The following is a 15,622-nucleotide window of genomic DNA, read 5'->3' as shown; positions in this document are numbered from 1 at the left end:
CCCCAGGACCAGCTTTATGTCTTTTCAATCCAACAGCCCCGGAAAGCTATTCCCAAATGTGCAATCAGCAAGACGCTGAGGATTGATGGTGCTTCTCCTCTCTCTTGCAACCACCTTCCTGTCACTGTAAGCTGGGTCCAGCTTTCCCTGCGGGGCCACGGTGGTTGGGTGGAGAGGCAGAGGGCCCCACGGTGTTGTTCTGTCTCCAGGTGGGCACAGGCCGCAGCAATCCTGGTCACCCCTCCAGCCATCTCGTCTGCCCTCCACCTCGAGGATGGAGCCTCACAGCTGTTCACGTGTTCTCTGTCCCCACAGAAAAATCCTAGGTGCTCCTGCTTCTCACAGCATTGTCCATGGACAACTGGGGACCTTAGCTTCAGTACACGTGAGAAGCCGCTTCCTGGATGTGAGGGCTTGCACCTGGCATTGGGCCCCTTGAGGGTTGGGACCCGAGGCATCCTCATCGTCTCCCCTGCGGCTCTAGACCCATTCGGCTGACACATTCACAGCCATTCCTAGGAGACTGTTCTGGGGACAGGATGGGAATGGGGAGGCAGGAAAGTTCACAGGCAACAGAGCCCAGAAGTGTCTCTAAGAAGAGCCAGGCCCTCCAGGTGGTGGATGGAGGTGTGTGCACGTCCCATGGCAGAATCCCGGGGTCTGACGTGACCTCCATCCACCAAACGTGAGCGGTCTAGCTGGGCACGGTTGGCTTCTCTGTGACAGGCTTGCCTGTCTTCTGCACTGACTTCCGACAGCTCCAGGAAGGTGCACTGTTCCTAGTGTGTTCACACCTCACATCGCAGTTTACACAGGGAGCCCTCTCCCCACCGTGAACACGAGGACCACTTAGGAGAAGCCTCCTGGACAGGGAGTGTCACCATCTATGCAGACACATGTCCCCTGGGTCCCCAGGGAAGCTGGGTCTGGGGTCTGTGTCTGCTTGTGAGGAGGGTAGGAAACCCCCTCAGCGGCTTCCATTCTGAGCCATCTCTGAGCTGTCCTGGGAGGCAGCCCAGACCTCAGTGCAGCCACACAGGCCGGTGCTCCCGGGGAACTCGGCCCAGGCCTCGTGGAGGGCTCTCTGGAGTGGCCTGCACGCTGCCCACGGCCTGTGGCTGGGGGAGGGCCCAGGCCGAGGTTTCTGAAACCAGCCACGTGGGGGGGGGGGGGTGCTCCGGCAGGCTCAGCTGTGCTCCTCTCTCCCGGCCCTTGTAAGTGACCCCCATAAAGTTGCAGCCTCGTGTCTGTGGGGTCAGCGTGCAGCTAAGGAGCTGGGATGCATTCCCAGAGAGGGAACGTCACACCAGCACCAGCGTACTGGGCGCGTCCTGGAATTTTGATGTTATTTCGAAACTCCTTCGAAGCTCCACGTCTGTGCTTCTCAACCGGATGGGATGTGGTCTCCCAGGGGGACGTTTGGGAATGTCTGCAGATATTGTGGTTGTCACGGCTGGGAGGGCAGGGAGCTACCACATGCCAGGGGCAGTGGGGGCAGAGGCCAGGATGTCGCCCCACATCCAGCAATCATGGGACGGATTATCTGACTCCACAGGTCAACGGTGCCAAGGATAAAACACCCTGCTCTACGGGCTTCTTAAGAAACACTGGCTTATGTGTAAGAGATCCAGGAGCGAAGCTCTCCCATACTCGCTGCACCATGTTACGTCTCCAGGGGCTGTGTCTGTTCCACACGGCTCTCCCACCCTCCCCACCCTGCCCACTGGATGGAGCACCACACCCGGACCCACTCTCCCAAGGAGCTTAGGGTTTGTGTATTCGTTTGGGTCCTTCACGAGGCTGATGCTGAGACAGTTTGGTGGCAGTGGTTTGTGTGTGGATGATTACAGGAACCTCTTGGGGAGTGGCGAGGGGGTGATGGAGGGTGGGCTCCTGAGCTCCACCTCACTGGGAACCCACCCCAGCCAAACTCCTCCTGCTCCAGCCTGCTCCAGGGCTGTCCGTCTGAAGACACGGCAGATGCCTAGGAGTGGGCCAGGGTCAAGGGCAGGGTGCTCACGGGGTCCACTCCCACTGACCTCCCCCAGCAAATGTGGGCAGTGAGCACCACTGTTTCCCTATCAGCTCCTGAGACTCGGGGATGACCTCATCCCACTGTGTTCCCAGAGCCTGGCCCCTGGTAACCCCCAAGAAATCCTTGGTGCATGAGGAAGGAGCGAATGCCCACAATATGTGCGAGGGGCTCACGGCGATGGGTGGCTTGGCTTCCGTGGACCCCGCCTGGCTCACCAGCAGAACTCGAGATGCACCGGGAGGGACAACGGGCCAATCCAGTCTGAAATCTGAAATGATCTTGGGAAGCACACTCTGTGCTCAGCATCGATCCAGACGGTCGACAAGAGGAGAGGGCTTGGGCTATGATCCCTGCCGGGGAGGACCCCCACTCCTCATGACCTTGGATGAGAAATCCAGCAGCTGCAGTGGCAAGGGCCCGGGCTCTGCAGGTGCACCTGCCTGCTCCACGGCTGCAGCTCGACAGTGGGGAGAAGGTGAACGTTATGAGAGAATTACAGGGTCTGAGCCACTGTCCCACCTCCCTCTGCCCTTCCCCCCGACGTATTGCTGTGAAATGTTCCCAGTAAGCAGAGGAGCCAAAAGAACTCTGCGGTGATGACAGATATGGGCAGCGCCTCTGATCACTCTGCTGCAGCCACCTGCCGCCCCAGCCCCCATCCCACAGCTCCACTGCTGCCGTCACAAGCTCTAGCTCCACCCTGGCCGGTGGTGGCTGATGGGATGAGGGTGTCCCTCCGTGCGGGGCCCCCAACACCTCCTGCCCCCCGCCATTTGGGGGACACTACCCAGGAAGCCACCCCACCCCACAAACTTACCGGTGTGCACATCAGCTGCCGAGAATCTATTTGCTTAATATCTTGGAAATCAATTTCTCATTTCTACGGGTATTAAGTATGTATTATTGAACTGAGCAAGATGGATGCGATTACATCACAGTGACGATTTCTGAGACAAATACCCACCATTTGCTTCAACGTGGATGGAACTGGAGGGTATTACGCTGAGTGAAATGAGTCAATCAGAGAAGGACAAACATTATATGTTCTCATTAATTTGAGGAATATAGATAATAGTGAAAGGGAATAGAAGGGAAGGGAGAAAAAATGTGTGGGAAATATCAGAAAGGGAGACAGAACATGAAGACTCCTAACTCTGGGAAACGAACTAGGGGTGATGGAAGGGGAGGAGGGCGGGGGGTGGGGGTGAATGGGTGACAGGCACTGAGGGGGGCACTTGATGGGATGAGCACTGGGTGTTATTCTGTATGTTGGCAAATTGAACACCAATAAAAAATAAATTTATTATTAAAAAAAAAGAGGCTTGTGGATGTTTAGCAATTGTCCACCTTAATCCAATGTATACAAGAACAGAAAGGTGTGACACATGACAGAGGAAACGTTTAGAAGAAAGAAAATAGGGAAGTCCAAATAGACCGCAGACTATCATGACGTTTGAAGTTGATGTAAATGGAGAAATAAAGAAATTGGTAAAAATTGAGGCAGGAGAATGTAGGTCAAAAGCAAAACTAAACCAAAACGCAAATGAACCACAAAGTGTGCAAAATACAGAGTAGGACAAAGAAAGTACATGTGCTGGGCAGGGCAGGAGCGAAGGGTTTTGGTGTTGTTGATGCAGGGCCGGGGGTGTCACCACACCAGGAGGCCGGCTGACCTCCCCCCGCGGGGACCCTGGCAGGCAGCAGCAGGAACCCAGAATCATAGCGCCCAGAGGCCTGGTCGGCACCTGCCCCGCAGCTGGGCTCACCAGCGGCAGGAACCCCTGCTTGGGGCCTCCCGGGAGCCCCGCTTGCAACAAGGCTCGAGGACCGCCTTCGGCAAACCCACTGCACACGTCATCTGCTCCCCAAACACAGGGCCAAGCCAGCAAGCGGGGGCCACCTCCAGCGCCTGGCCTCCTTGCTAGCAGTCCCTCATCACTCCCCGGGGAGGTTCTCCAACGGTGTGACTGCTTCTGCTGAGGGACACCGAGTGTGTGCCGAGTGTGAGCTCCTGGAGCAGATTTCCAGGCTTCGGTGAGGGTGATCCTCCCACGAGGACTTTCTCGTCTCATCCGTGAGTTCCTTAACCAGCAGTGACTTACAAAACCAGTTCGCTGCTATCATGGTCATTGCCTGGCACAGCCTGTGTGTGTGTGTGTGTGGGGGGGTGTCCGTAGGCAGCTAACTGGGATGGACATCTCTGAAGGCCACTGCTGGACAGGAGCATCAGTTCCCTGCCATGAATGATTAAATAGTTCCCGGAGGACATGGTGACCTCATGTAAAGCTAGGAGACAAGGTTGGTGGCCTCTGCGGTGTCAGGGGAAGCGGACTTGTGCCTTGTCTGAGGCATTTGGGGTCCTCAGTAGAAGCCCCCTTGTGCGCTCCCAGCCTGGATGGGTGATGTGAAGAAACTTGGGGAGCCGTGAGGGCTGAGCGGGCCAGAGGAAGCCACACAGCATCCTGCACTGCTCTCCATCCCGCCCCCGACTCCGAGCCGGCGCACAAGGCAGGCCCCAGGCAGTCACACAGCTCTGTGTGGGCGTCCCCAGTGCCTCCCCACCACCTGCGGGGGAAGAACCCAGGCTGCTTCCCCAGCCCATGGGGACGGCCCCCTGGGGACAGCCACATTCCCCGAGCCTGAGAGCCCACAAGCAGACAGGCTGCAGAAGCAAGTGAGCTCGTCGGCTGAGTCTGAGGAAGGAAGGGCCCAGTGTGCCCAGTGTGATCACAGGGGATGGAGGGCCTTGAAAGGAGAGGAAGGAGGACCAGGAAGGCAGCCTGAGAAAGGCCTGGCCTGATGACCCCAGACTCGGAAGATGGAAGGAGGGGCCACCAGCCAAGGAGTGCAGGCAGACTCCAGGAGCTTGGTCCAGTGGGACCCATGTCAGACTTTGCATCTACACTTATCTGTGTGGTTCGAAGCCACCAGGTCTAGGGTCACCTGTTCCAGCAGCTTTAGGAAACCAATACAATGGCTTACAGGGTCTCCCCCTCTGCCCTCGGCTCCTTTCCCCCCCATTCAGCCAGTCTCAGCATGCTCTGCACAGACTGACTGTCTCATTCTTCCCAGCAGGACACACTAGTTCCTACCTCAGGACCCTTGCACTGGCTGCTCCATTTGCTTGCCCCACTTGGCCACTGCCCGACCTCCCAGCTGAGCAGCTGCCCCCACAGGCAATCTCCTCCTCCTTGCCGACCTAGCGCTTCCATTCTGACCCACAGTGATTTGGACCAAAGGCCCCCAACACACTCACCCTGATGTCACATGACATGTGGGCACACAGCCTTAGATGTCCTCACCCTGTACCTCACTTCTACTTCCACCTTATTCCCACGGTCACTGCTTTTTATCCTCTGCACTATTTTCCTTTCTGTGTCCTCTGAGGATTTGGCCGCAATCCGCAGGCTCCCCGAACCCAACCTTGGTCAAGACAGATCCTCTGCTCATTGTAATTCGTGGGGTGTCTGGGCCCGCTTCATGTCGGGCAGAGAATGGGATGCCCAGGGGGCGCCTCCTGGAGACCTCACTGGCTAGGGGCAGCAATGGGGCTGCTCCACCCAGCGTGTTGGTGTAGAAACACATGGGTCTTACTTCCCGCAGACAGTCCTGTTCTAACAGCCGTATTTGAAGATAATGCCCCCAAATCCACTTTAAAAAAAAAAAAAAAAAAAAGAATGCTTTGAAGTCACCTAATTTGCCACACACACATGTGGCTGGGGAAGCAGCGGGTCTTCCCTCACCCGTGGGTCCAGCCTGGGTTGGGGGGTGTCCAGCTCCCCTTGCAAACAAGCAGGGGAGCTCCCCCCTGAACCTCAAACACACACCCTCCAAAGCATCCGACCGCAAGGTCTTCCCTCAAAGGCAGAATCAACCTAAGGAAAAAATAAGATGAAATCCAGGGTAAGAATCTAAGACTTTAGTCGTAGTGGCAGGTGTTTCACGAACTCACGTTTGGTCATAAATGTCAGTGGACTTTCAGGGCTCTCATGCATCAGGAGAGATGAACCAGAGCTCCAGCAGCGTCTCCAGCCTCCCCTGGGGACGGCTGTGGGCCAAGAAGCAGCCTGTCTGGACTCGGGACTCGTGGGGAACGGTCTCTAGTGGGCTGAGCGTAATGGGGTGAGCGTCGTGGAACCTGCATGCAGTGTCCACTCAGGCTGGACACACTGGCTGGGCAGCCTCGGGCCTGCTGGCTGCACGCCTCTTGAACATACACCAATTCTGCACCCTGACTCAGGACGCGGTTTCTTCTGCTTGAGCCCGTCAGACGGGCCGCCCATGAGAGCACACGCTACCCTGAGGCGTCGGCCCCAGCAGCTCCCGCTCCCTGCACTGGCTGTCCTTGGGCGGGGGTCCCCTCGGAGGCCTCCTGACATGCCAGCCCTCCCCGGCTCACGTTTCTGGACCTCTGCTCCTGCTCACCGAGCTCGGACCTGTACCACGTCCTGAGCCAGAGCTGAGTGGCTTCTTCAGGAAGCTTTCTCAGGGCTCAGGAGCCCGCCCTGACCGACGTCCCCCACCGTCTGGCTCCCGCACAGGGATTCGGGAGAGAGACTCTGAGCCTCCTCAGCAAGGCTGGAGCAGACCGTGTGTGTGGGCCTCAGAGATGCAGAGAGGGAGGGAATTAACTTGGGGAAGGAGAAGCCGACAGCAAGCCCACAGGTGATGTTGAACACCACGTTTTTGTGCGACTAACCCCATGCCATGCATGGTGAATGCCCTGGCTTTGAGGGCATCCTTGACAAGTGCCCTGAATGGGAACTGTGCCGGAGGAGCTTCCTCCTGGCTGCTCATTTCTGTCGATTGCATTGTCCTCATCCATCCCCCACCCCCCATGAGCCTGGAAACATTAAAAAGCAACTGTCCTCACTATAGCAGAAGGCGGGCTTGGGCCGGCTTTGCTGTGATTCTGCACTCTGATGAGGCCCTGTGCGTAGCCGCCCTCCGTGATCCTCCTTCCTGCTTTGAGAGGCATGGCCAGAAAAGCCAACCATTTTCAAATCATCATTAGGAAGAGGGGACTTCCCCAGACTACCAACCCAGGGGCTTACCCACTTCCCTCCTGCCAGCCGGCCTCAGATGTTCCTGCAGAGTCTGCAGGCCACCACATAGGGCTGGTAAGGACCCCGAGGCCAGGGTTGTCAGGAGGCTGCCTGGCCCGGACCCCCACCCGCACAGCTCATCTCAGCTGACCACATCCTTCCTGGGCCCAGGCCACCCCGGGAGCCTGTGCTGTTGGGCTCCGGCAGCCTGGGAGGGCAGTCTCCAGCCCTTTGCCTCAAGGAGGGGTGCTGATAGGGCCGGGAGACCCCTGCACCTTCCTGGGAGCCCCCCAGGGTCCCGTCAGCAGCACCCTCACAGCCACATACCCACCTGTCACTTTCACTCGACCTTAGAATGTTCTTGCTCATAACCCTCGGAGTCAGTTTTTACCCTAATTAGGGCAGCTGAGCCTTGGAACGTCACATTCCAGCCAAAGACCAGGATGATGGCTGGGCCCAGGAGCAAGTGGGGATGCTGGTGTGGGCAGCTTCCGTAGCGTTCCTCCCTCCCAGCAGGAAGGAAGTGGGGCGTTCGGGGGCAGGCCTGGTGGGTTGGTGGCTGCGACGTGGGAGCATGTACACAGCCCTTTTGGTTTCTTCTGTTTCCTAATTGGGAGAACAAAGCAGTGAGTGATGACAAAGCTCTGGGCATCCTTATACAGAGGCAAGTTGTCTCTGAGCAAAGCTGAACAGAGGCCCAGGGGCCCCTCACAGCCACACAGTGGACATGACGAGAACCAGTCAGCAAGAACTCTGGAAGTGTACCCAGCTGCTTGTGGCTGGGAGGTGGAGTCGGGGCTGGGTGGAGCAGCTCAGGGCTTTGCCCAGGACTGCATGGGCAGTTGGCAGAGAAGGAGGGAGTTTTAGAGAGCTCAAGTGAAGGATGGGGACCCAATAGTGGGAATGGACTGCTCCCTTCCCGGGGACAGGCCAGGACATGCAGGAGATGGACCCAGCAACCCTGGGGGACATCCTGACCCAGCACTGGCGGGAGCCAATGGGATAAGCAGAAGAGGAAGCAGAGCCCTCTGAGCAGAGCCCTCTGAGCATAAGGAGGTGGAGCATAGGGAGCATAGGGAGGTGGAGCCCTGGGGGTAGGAAGGCTCCAGATCCAAAGGGTGTCAGGGACTAGGGCCAGGCAGGGACCATGTTAGGCAGCTATACCCAGAGATGAGGATGCAGGCTCAGGTGAGCCAGAGATGCAGGTGGGGCAGCTCCTGGGCACACAGCCACCTGGTCAGCTGCTTCTGCTACTGCTGGTGCCCGGGAGTGCTGGGGGGCCCAGCCACTCGGGACCCCTCCCCTCCATGTGTGCCCAACAGCCTGCCTGTCTGTTAAAGAGCAGATCCCTAAAGGCTCCACATCTGTGTTTCTGTGGACCAGAAGGGTGCTCACTTCGGCAGCACATATACTAAAATTGGAACGATACAGAGAAGATTAGCATGGCCCCTGCACAAGGATGACACACAAATCTGTGGACCAGAAGGGAAAGCCAGCCTCTTTGACATACCCAGTGATTCTGAAATGCAGGTTCTGGCAGCACCTGGCAACCAGCCCAGAACAGCCCCCGCTCCAGACCTCTGCCTTCCTTCACCTTCGAGGCAGAGCACCTCCCTCCCAAAGAGCAGAACAGCATGGCCAATTCGTGTGCTCACAGGCCCACTGGGTCAGGACACGCTTCTGCTTCGAAGCCTGCAAAGGCCCCGACGCCCTTGCCAGGACAGCTGCAAAGCCTTAGCCTGACCACTGAGAGGTGTGACCCTTCTCGCCACTTTGCCCTCATGCCCTCCGGGCATTTCTAATTGTGCATAATGCCCAGAGGGCACACATTCTCTGGGCTTGGAGCCCACCACCCAGCCCTCCTCAGCTGCAGCCTGTGTGTTGTATCTGTTCTGTAGAACAGTCCAGTGTCTTGGTGTTTTATGGATCCTCCATGCTGTCATGTATAGGAACTCTTCACCAGGTCCCGGGCCCAGAGATGCTCTCCTATATTATCTTATAAATGTTCAGGCACATTTTTTGCTTATGGATAATCAATCACTTTAACATCACTTGTTGAAAAGATAATCATTCCTTCATTGACTTGCTTTTGCAAATATCTGTCAAATATCAATTGACCATACCTATGTGGGGTTATTTCTGGGTTCTCTGTTCTGTTCTATTGATTTTAATGTCTCTCCTACCAACATCACAACATTATATAATGTGATTATATAATAAGTCTTGAAATCTGGTAAAGTGACTGTCCTGTTTTATTGTTTTCAGAATTGTTTTAGTAATCCTAGGTCCTTTGCTTTTCCATATAAATAGAATCATTTAGAATATTTTGAATAACTTAGAACAATTTTGGTTATTTCTCCAAAAAAAATTACTGGGATTTTTGTTAGAAATTGTGTTAAACATGTTTATTACTTTTGGAGAATTGAGTCTTTTATTATGTTGGGTCTTCTAATCCATGAACATGGTATGTCTTTCCATTCATTGAGATCTTTGATTTCTCTCTTCAGCACTTTGTAGTCTTCAGCATGCAAGTTCTGTGCATGTTTTGTTAGATTTGCATCTAAGAATTCCACTTTTTAAGTGACTGTAAGTTGTACTGTATTTTTCATTTCAGTTTCTGTATGTTCATTACTAGTATATAAAAAAACCAATCAATTTTTATAAGTTAATCTTGAATCCTGCAGCCTTGTTTATTAGCTCTAGGAATTTTTTATTTGTGAATTTTCATAGCTTCCTTAGGATTTTTTAAAAAGATTTAAAAAAATTTATTCATGAGAGACACACAGAGAAAGAGGCAGAGACACAGCCAGGGGGAGAAGCAGATCAGAGCCTGATGTGGGACTCAATCCCAGGACCCCAGGATCTCACACCCTGAGCCAAAGGCAGATGCTCAACCACTGAGCCCGCCAGGTGCCCTGATTTCCTTAGGATTTTTTAGAAAGACCATTATGTCATCTGCAAATAGGGACACTTTTATTTTTTCCTTTCTGATCTATATGCCTTTTATTTCCTTTCTTTTCCTTATTGTGCTAGCTAGATTTCTAGGACCCTATTGATTAAGAATGGTGAAGGTGGGCACTTGGTCTTGTTCCTGATCTTAGAGGAAAGCTTTCAATCGTCCATCAGGTGCGATGTCAGCCATAGGTTTTCTATAGATGCTCTTTATCAAATTGAGGAGGATTGACTCTACTAGTTTTTTGAGAATTTTATTACAAGTGGATGCTAATTTAGGTTTTCTCCATCTTATAATGTTCTTATAAATTAGATACAATCTAATTTGATACAATCAATATGTATGTATGTCAATAATACAATTGATACAATCATATGTTTTTTCTTCTTTATTTATATCATGGATTGTATTGCTTGATTTTTAAATCTTAAACCTGCATCCCATTCCTGTAATGAATTCAACTTGGTCTCAGTAATCTTTACTTCCATATATTGCTGAATTCTGCTTGCTAGAATTAGGAATGTATTACATTCCTACATACATTAAGAATGTATGTCTCTGTATTCATGAGGAATATTGGCCTGCGGTCCTTTTTTTGTACGATCTTTGCCTGTTTTTAGCATAGGATAATTCTTGCTTTATAAAATGATTTGGAAAGTGCTTTTGTTTTCTGAAAGAGATTGTTAGTGACAGTGTTAATCCTTTTTTATATGGTGTAGTAGAATTTTTCAGTGAAACCATCTGAGTTGGAAGATTTCTTTTTTGGGGAACTCAGAAATCATGAATTCCATTTCTCAAATTATTAATGTCATATTTGAAGAATTGTAGAAATGTGTACTTTCCAAGGAATTGGCCTTTTATATCTTAGTTGTCAAATGTACATGTGTAGAGTTGTGCATACCTTTTCCTTATTATCCTTGTGATGCCCTCAGGATGGGTAGTGACAGTCTCAGCTTCATCCCCAATATGCACTTCTGTTTAATCCCTTCTTTTCTTGGTCTTGCAAAAGTTTGTCAATTTACTGATCTTTCAAGGAATCACCTTTTGTTTCATTGATTTGTTTTCTCTGTTTTAATTTAATTAATTTCTACTCTTATCTTTCTTTTATCCTTTTTATTGTTGTTTTGGGTTTATTTTGCTCCTCTATCTTGTTTCATGATTTGAGAGTTTAGACTATTGATTTGAGACTTTTTCTCTTTCCTAAACTCAGCTTTTTAAGACATTTTTTTAGGGGTGCCTGGGTGGCTCAGCGGTGGAGCATCTGCCTTCGGCTCAGGTCGTGATCCCAGAGTCCTGGGATTAAGTCCCTCATGGGGTTCCTTGTGTGGAGCCTGCTTCTTCCTCTGCCTGTGTCTCTGCCTCTCTCTGTGTCTCTCATGCATAAATAAATAAAATCTTAAAAAAAAACTCAGGGTCATGAATTCAAGCCCCATGTTGGATTTGATGCTGGACAGGGAGCCTACTAAAAATAAATAAGTAAGTAAAACATTTTTTAATCAAGGAGAAAGGTTACTGCATGGTTTCAATTAATATGGAAGGAAAGCTTTTCACACACGTGCATCTTATAGAAAGTTATAGAACTTCTATGATCCATTTAAATACCCAGATAGTTAACATTTCACCCATTGAAGATGGCACAGTGTACCGTTTTCCAAATGGAGATTCTGACTCTCAGAAACTCAAGTTTCTTGATTAAGAAATAAGAATGGGGCAGCCCGGGTGGCTCAGTGGTTTAGTGCCGCCTTCAGCCCCGGGGTATATTCCTGGAGACCCGGGATGGAGTCCCATGTCGGGCTCCCTGTTTGGAGCCTGCTTCTCCCTCTGCCTGAGTCTCTGCCTCTCTCTCTCTCTCTCTGTCTCTGTCTCTATGAATAAATAAAATAAAATCTTAAAAAAAAATAAGAATGATGGTAGAAGCAAGATTCCTCATTCTTCCGCCCACCACAGTGCTCCAGCCTGCACAAGCTGTCTTCACGGGCTGGAACAGGCGCTGTCGGTAAGGGTAGGTTACCATATTGGCTCCCCGACCCAGCTGCTCATAGTCCCAAACTGAGAGAACAGTTGTGGGAGCTGGCCAGATGAGGGTCTGTGGATAGTGTCCATCCTCCTGCCCTTCTTGCCTTCCAGCTCCACCTGAGTGGTGGAGGGAGCCGTCCCTGGGCCACTCCACAGGTTGGTTGTTTGTGCACAAAATTCAGGCTAATGCTTTTCAGGAGGGGGGGGCAATCTCCAAAAAGCCAACTTAGATTAAGGAACTCCAAATGGATGGGACATTCCAACTCTGCCACTTACTAGCTGTGCGACTTGGGGTGAATGTAGGATCATCTCTGTGCCTTGGTTTGTTCATCTGAAAAATGGGATGATCAACAGTGTTGATGTCACAGCATCGTTAAGGAGTGGGCCTGTGTGAAGCTCTCAGACAGTGCGGGCAGCAGTGAGCCCCAGGTCAGTGAGCGCTGGTCTCAGCTCTAGTGATCCCCTCCAAGCTCCTCCTGTCCCTCCTGCTCAAAACCCACAGGCCTTTGATGTTGGAGTGAGGAAATTCCTGTTGCTTTCCATGGTCACCCTGTCTCCCCACCCCCACCCCCAAGCAAAGCTTCGCTCAGCCAAGAAAAAGCAAAGTTGTTCAGCGATGTTGCAGACACTTGTTCAAAAAGCCAGGAGCACGGGTGGAATATACAGAACCGGTCCAAGCGGAGGGCAGACAGGTTTCCGCACAACCGCCGCATCCCCTGCAAGCTCTGTGAGCGCCTGGATAAACACCACCAGGCGTTTCTGTCGAATTACACTGCAGACGGTATGTATAAACAGTCTTCCTAAGCCCAGGGCACTGCTCCGGCAAGCCAGCCCCACCACACTTTCCCAGGTGGGGAAAGGCCCCTGTGAAGGCCCTTGTTTTGGACAGAGAGCACCGAGTCCTGTTAGCACCAGGGCTGCTGAAGACAGAGCTCCCGGGCTGTGGGGTTCGGATGCCCACCTCACTGCCAGCCGTCAGACAGCTCTCAGGACGAGGGACCGAATCAAAGGTGCTCCCATCCCCCAGCCGGTCTTTTCCTCTCTGGCTCTCAGACTATGGAAAACACAGACACACCAGCCCCTCCCCATCTCCCCAGGCCAAGCTCAGATTTCCCCATCCGCTCCCGCTGCCCAGCCGACCACAAATTCGGAGGTTCCCACACCCACTTCAGGTTTGGTTGCTTGCTCCAACAACTTCCAGAACTCAGGATCACACTTTACTTATGTCTCTGGTTTATTATAAGGGCCACAATTCAGGAACAGCTACATGGAAGAGATGCACGGGCAGGGTGAGGGGAAGTGGCCCAGAGCCCTGTGCCCTCTCTAGGTGCGTCTCCCTCTCAGCTCGTAGACGTGTCCACCCACCCGGGATCTCTCCAAACCTCCCCGGAGATTTGGGAACAGGCTGGAAGTGCCAACCCTGCGATCACACTGTCGGTGCCTCTGTCAACTGGCCCCCATCCTGGAGCTGTCTGGGCCCCAAGCCACCAGCCATCCCGTTAACGTTCAAAAATAAACAAATTCAAGGATTTTAGGAGCTCTGGGCCAAAAAAGAAACAAAGACCAAATATTTATTTTATATTTTATTGGAGGGTCCATGTGTTCATGTTCCGTGGAGAGCGGGACCCATTACCTCCTTCATGGTTCAGACCCTCTGCAGCACACACACACATATGTGCACACATATACCCCCACACACATGCACACACATGTCACACACTTACAGAAACACGTACACACTGGCTAGGTGCCCTTACAAAATAAGAAATGTGAACAGAACAATTCCTGGCATCTCTGTTGTCTCCTGGTTGATAGCGCCGTGCAGACGGCCGCAGGAGGCAGGAGGCGGGGGCACAGACACACAAGGGGTACTTGGAAGTCACGGTTAAAGCTGTGCGGCTTACCCTTGGCAGGTGTCTGTCAGCGAGTGAATATGTATTGTGCAGCAGTACAGCCAGTCAGAGGCTTCACTTGGGTCCACTCGGGATTATTGTACAAAAGGCCAACTTCGGTCCTGCAGATCCGTCCCCGCCTTGATGCGTGACCGCCATTTCTCCCGGTGCTGTGTGAACGACTTCCATGCGGGCAATCTGTGGGACAGAGGCCCCTTTCCTCCTACGGGGCACCCTTTCTTGTGGCTCGCTCAGCTGCCCCCTGGCCTCCCCAGGGCTCCATCCCGAGCAGGCCTGAGCAGTGGCCTCCAGCAACCGAGAAAGGTGGTGTGCAACCTTTCCTCAAGATAAGAGCCAAAGCAGAGCTAAGAGTGGGTATAGTGCCCACTTATTCTGATCCTGGGGACTGGGAAAAGCACCCAGGATAGGGAGGCAGAGGCCGGGAGGGGAGGCAGCAAGGGGGTGCATCTCCGGGCCCAGGTGTCCGACTTGGCGGCGGCTCAGCTGCTGCAAATCCACTCCTGGGGCATCTTGGCTCTGTGGGGGACGGTATCCCGGAGGGTCAGAGACCTCCAACCTCCCCGCACCTGCTGGCGGGGCTGTAGGCGCCACAGTGCTCAGACAGCAAATGTCTGTACAAATCTTTTTGTAAAATTATAAACAATCATGTATTACTTATGTGTCATAATATGTAACTCATTTGTTCAAATGATAGTCAAGTTTGGGACCAGATGGTTTTTCAGAAGCGTTCACATTAAATCATGCTATTTTTTCATTTTATTCCTATAGGCCTCGACTTGATTTGACAGCCTGAGAACAGAAGTGGATACATTTTTAAAGTATTCGGTATCTGACATTTTGTTTTTCTCCAACCTCGTATTATGGAAAACTTTCAAACATCCAGAGAAGGGGAGCACATGCACAACTCCTCACCTTGTCCCCACCTGCCTCCAACCACTGGTTTTGTCCCACCAACTTCGTGTGCTGTATTGTTTTGCTGAGTCATCTAAAAACAAATTTTAGACATCGAGATATTTTACCCTCAATAGTTCTCCCAGAAATAAGGCCGTTCTTCCAGACGAGCATCGTGCTATTGTCATGCCCAATTCACACTTCCAATGAGCCCATGACATCATTGAACACTCCCTCCATTCTGAGATGTCCTCCTAGTTTGTCAGGTCCATGCTGGTCGTCAGAAACGCTGCTTCTTTTTGGCTGTTTTTGTACTAGAACCAATCCCACCCTTTTCAGGACTTTGATCTGTTGGAGGGATGTCAACCACCTGGCTCTCTGCACCCGTCTGGTCCTCTCTCCCAGTGTGGTGGACCAGCAGCTCTATCCCTTCTGCTTCCCGGAAACTGGAAGTGAGAGCTACAGGCTTGGCCTTTGGTTCAAGTGAAGTGTTTTTAGTAGGAACACAGCCTGGGTGATTTCGTGGGCTGGATTTTGCATCCCCGGAGGTGGGGCCGGTTCAGCCCAGTGATGCTGAGTTTGAGTTCCCGTGAAGGTGCTGACAGATGTCTCCGGTGGAAGTGGAGAATGTTTTTTCCTTCTCAGGTAGCACTGTGTGATCGACACACTTTCACGCTGCCCCGTCCCACACAGTTATTTCATTGCGGGACGAAGAATTCGGAGCTCCTAGTTCCTCCATTCCTTCTACATTTAAGAGCTGGCATCTACA

At 52.3% G+C, this 15,622-nt stretch overlaps 1 pseudogene; it reads left to right on the top strand.

The window, feature by feature from the left end:
• Nucleotides 1–8,467: 8,467 nt before the first annotated feature.
• LOC140608723 (U6 spliceosomal RNA) lies at nt 8,468–8,582 on the top strand (annotated as a pseudogene).
• The last annotated feature ends 7,040 nt before the right edge of the window (nt 8,583–15,622 follow it).

Source organism: Canis lupus, chromosome 1, assembly GCF_048164855.1.
Source record: "Canis lupus baileyi chromosome 1, mCanLup2.hap1, whole genome shotgun sequence".
NCBI lineage: Eukaryota > Metazoa > Chordata > Mammalia > Carnivora > Canidae > Canis > Canis lupus.
The sequence above is the reverse complement of the archived record's forward strand: the minus strand, read 5'-3'. Positions and strand labels throughout refer to the sequence as shown.